This window comes from Vicia villosa, linkage group LG3 (assembly GCF_029867415.1).
Source record: "Vicia villosa cultivar HV-30 ecotype Madison, WI linkage group LG3, Vvil1.0, whole genome shotgun sequence".
Classification (NCBI taxonomy): Eukaryota; Viridiplantae; Streptophyta; class Magnoliopsida; order Fabales; family Fabaceae; genus Vicia; species Vicia villosa.
In genome coordinates, this window is record NC_081182.1 from 158385687 (window position 1) to 158389406 (window position 3720).

Sequence of the window (3720 nt, forward strand, 5' to 3'; positions counted from 1 at the left end):
GATTCGCTTTATCTTCTTCTTCTGCGTTTTTGTGTTGTGCGTGATGTTGCGTGGTCGTTGTCATCATTTCTACAGGTCGTCGATGATGATGAGGCGACGATGATGGGATGGATGTTGGTGATCGATGAAGAGATGATTGAAGAATTCGTTGATGAGGATGATGATGATGCAGAGGCGTTGTTGAAGATACTAAATTGTCGATTAAGGAGAGATTGGTGGAATTCGGTATTCGTCGCGGTTCGGTTAGAGATGCGTTTCTGTTACGTTTTTTTTCTGATGATTCTCAACCTCTTGTTCTTCTCTCTGAATTCAGAGTTGATGAAGATGAAACTCTGAAGATTGGTTGAAGAACGACTCTGGATTGAAGTTTGGTGCGATGAAGAAGATGGTTTTTCTTTGTCGATTTTCTGTTGTGATTCTCGATCTCTATTTGCAGATTGAAGAATTGGTGGAGGATTTTTATTATTGAAGGTTGGTAGTGATTGAAGATGGATGAAGGCTGAAGAGTTTTTGATGAAGGTGAGAATTGAAAGTGAATGAAGGAGATGAGAACAAAAATGGTGGTGAGGAATGAAGAGAATGGAGAAGATTGAAGGCGTGAAGGGTGAAGAAGAAGGGCCTCCGAGATTGAAGGTTGATGTTTCTGTTATATAGAGTGTGAAGAGCCGAATATTGAGAATCTGAGCTTCAAGGTTAGATATCTTCTTCTGATTTTCCGTTTCTGATTCTGTTGAACTCTTTTCTCCACCCTTTTCTGTTAGTCAGGTTTTTGGTTATAGAATTCAGTTAGGAATTGGTTGAGGGTAGTTAGTTTTTCTGTTGAGAATTCTGTTAGGAGAAGTTAGAAGGTGGTTAGGATTCTGTTGTAGAACTGCTGGGGTTAGTGATTAGGAGAAGTCTGTTAGAAATTGTTATGCAGAATTTTGGTTTATCTGTTTTATATTGCTCATAGAACTTTTTTTTTGTGCAGCTTTGGAGTACTGAACCGACTTATATATTGCTGCAGATTTTATTTGTATGATGGAGTTAGCCGGTCTTGGTATTTTGTCACTGCGGTTCAGCTTCGGTTTATAAGTGCAAGGTGGAGTTTGGACTGATATAGTGCGGGTATGGCCATGTATAAAATCGGTTAATTGCGTAACTACCGTTAGACATAAGCTTGGAGTCTCTGATTTTTGTATTACTCTCCTTTTTCTTTGATTTTTTGTGATGCAGCTTATATGTGCAGGCTCTGTTTCGATTGAAATGGCATGTTTGTTGCTGGTTTTTTCTTCATGTGAACTCTGCTTTGGTGTTAAGGCATGCTGAAAGTGTTTGAATCGATACCGTCTTCTCTTTTGCAGGTTGAACACATGGTTACTTGGGATGGTTGAGTGGATTTGCGCCTTTGAATTCAATCCGTAGCTTGTTCTTCTTATTTTCTGTTAAGTGAAGTGTAAGCTGGTATGTGATTCTTGAAAGTGAAGCAATTTGGAACTTGAAGGTCACCCTGAAGTTGAAGCTTGAAGGCTGAGGCAAGGACTAGGCTTTAGGAAATTCCAATTAACTTTATGTAGACTTCTTTTGTATGAATTTTTGTATTATCGTGAAGATTAAAACTAAGAACTATACACCAAAGCATTATTTCTCTCCTCTTTTTGTATTTCCTCTTGACATAGTGATGGACTTTTTGTAATGGGTTTTGAATGGAATTGTGAGTTTGTAATGAATGATGATGTTGAATGAAACTCGAAAGGGTGTCGGTGCTCTTGTACTTCTTGTGACCTCGATGATCCATTTTCAATACGCAAAGCGTTTCTCTTCTTTTTGCTAGCCTTTGACCGATACCTTGTTATTTTATTTTCAAGAACTTGCACACATCGATGCTTAGGAACATTGATTCATTTTGATTATCTGCAACTTTAGATTCACTTCAAATCTCAACGAATGAATTCCAATCACCTTGCATCTTAAGAAAGCTTGGTTCACCTAACCAGTCTTCACCTTCAAATTTTAATGACAACTCTTGAATCTTTGACTTTATTTCTCACAGCCCAAATTAACTTGCTATTGAAGTAACAAATATATGATGAGAATTAGAAATTGTGTTGAACAACTCTCTCTTCTATTTTGTTGCATTTGTAATTCAATCCCCCCATAACAATAACGCTTCGAAGGAATCCTTGAAGAAGATAATAATTGAGCATAGAAGAACGCCTTAACACGAAATCCAATGAACTCAAATGAAACAACAATCTCAGACACCATGCGTAAGTAGCTCTAATTTCTTGGTGCACACAGGGATATAGACCTTAATCCTTCGAACTTGGTACGCCTTGAGATATAGTACCCCTGTACCCTTTGAATGAATATGAGAGCCTCAGAGCAGTATAGGAACCCTAATTCTTCACAATCCTTAATCCCAATGCCCGATTTATTGATTAATGATGCATGAGTTATGTTAGATGACCTAATGAGAGATATGTACATGAGATTATGAAATGCATAAGCCTAAGCCAGATAAAATTGAAAGGGTAGGACAAATTTGGGGTATGACAAGCGTAATCCGCATCATAAAATCCTACTAAGTTGTATTCTTCAGATCTTCTGTAGACTAAACCAACATTAGTAGTACCTTTCAGATAACTCAGAATTCTCTTAACAGCTGTTAAGTGAGATTCTCTAGGATCTGATTGGAATCTTGCACACAGACAAACACTGAATAAAATGTCAGGCCTAGAAGCAGTAAGATATAGAAGAGATCCAATCATACCTCTGTAGAGCTTCTGATCTACCTTCTTACTTACCTCATCCTTACCTAGAACACACGTTGGATGCATAGGAGTATTTGCTTCTTTACTTTCTGAAAGATTAAACTTCTTCAGAAGTTCTTTCACATACTTGGTCTGATGAACATAAGTTCCTTCAGAAGTTTGATTGATCTGGATCCCAAGGAAGTACTTAAGTTCTCCCATCATGCTCATTTTAAACTCAGCCTGCATAGACTTAGCAAACTCCTGGACACTGGTGCAAAGGTTTCAGTATAGTCAATACCTTCTTGCTGACTATAGCCCTGAGCAACCAGTCTGGCTTTGTTTCTTATAACTTCTCCTTTTTTGCTTAGCTTGTTTCTGAAGACCCACTTAGTTCTAATGATGTTAAATCCTTTTGGTCTTGGAACTAGATCCCAAACATCATTCCTTGTAAACTGATTTAGTTCTTCTTGCATGGCAATTATCCAGTAAGCATCCTCTAAAGCTTGATCAACAGAAGTTGGCTCAATAAGAGATACTAGACCAAATTGACATTCTGCATTGTTCTTAAGGAATGCTCTTGTTCTGATAGGATCTTCTTTCTTCCCAATGATAACATCTTCTGAGTGAGCAGAGTTGAGTCTAGAAGATCTTCTGATAGTTGGCTCTTCAGAAATTCTGAGATTCTCTAATGAAGCAGCAACTTGATCTTCTGAAACTTTGCTTCTGGGTTCTTCAGAGTCTGAATTAGAGATTTCTATATCTGCAAAATTCTCAAACTGCTTTGGCTTTTCAAGACCAAGCTTATCATCAAATATGATATTGATTGATTCTTCAACAACCAATGTTTCAATATTGTATACTCTGTAGCCTTTAGAGCGTTCAGAATATCCAAGAAGGAAACACTTCTGTGCCTTAGAATCAAACTTATGCAGATGATCTTTAGTGTTTACAATATAACATATACATCCAAATGGATGGAAATAAG

At 37.5% G+C, this 3720-nt stretch overlaps 1 long non-coding RNA gene across 2 annotated transcripts; it reads left to right on the forward strand.

Annotated features, from left to right (window-relative positions):
- LOC131656835 (uncharacterized) lies at window positions 1-1521 on the forward strand. 2 transcript variants are annotated; one of them, XR_009300320.1, is made up of 3 exons: window positions 1-692; window positions 971-1107; window positions 1216-1521. It is a non-coding gene; the product is annotated as an uncharacterized LOC131656835 (long non-coding RNA). The 2 variants fall into 2 exon arrangements; XR_009300319.1 differs by having other exon boundaries at window positions 1344-1521.
- Window positions 1522-3720: the final 2199 nt, after the last annotated feature.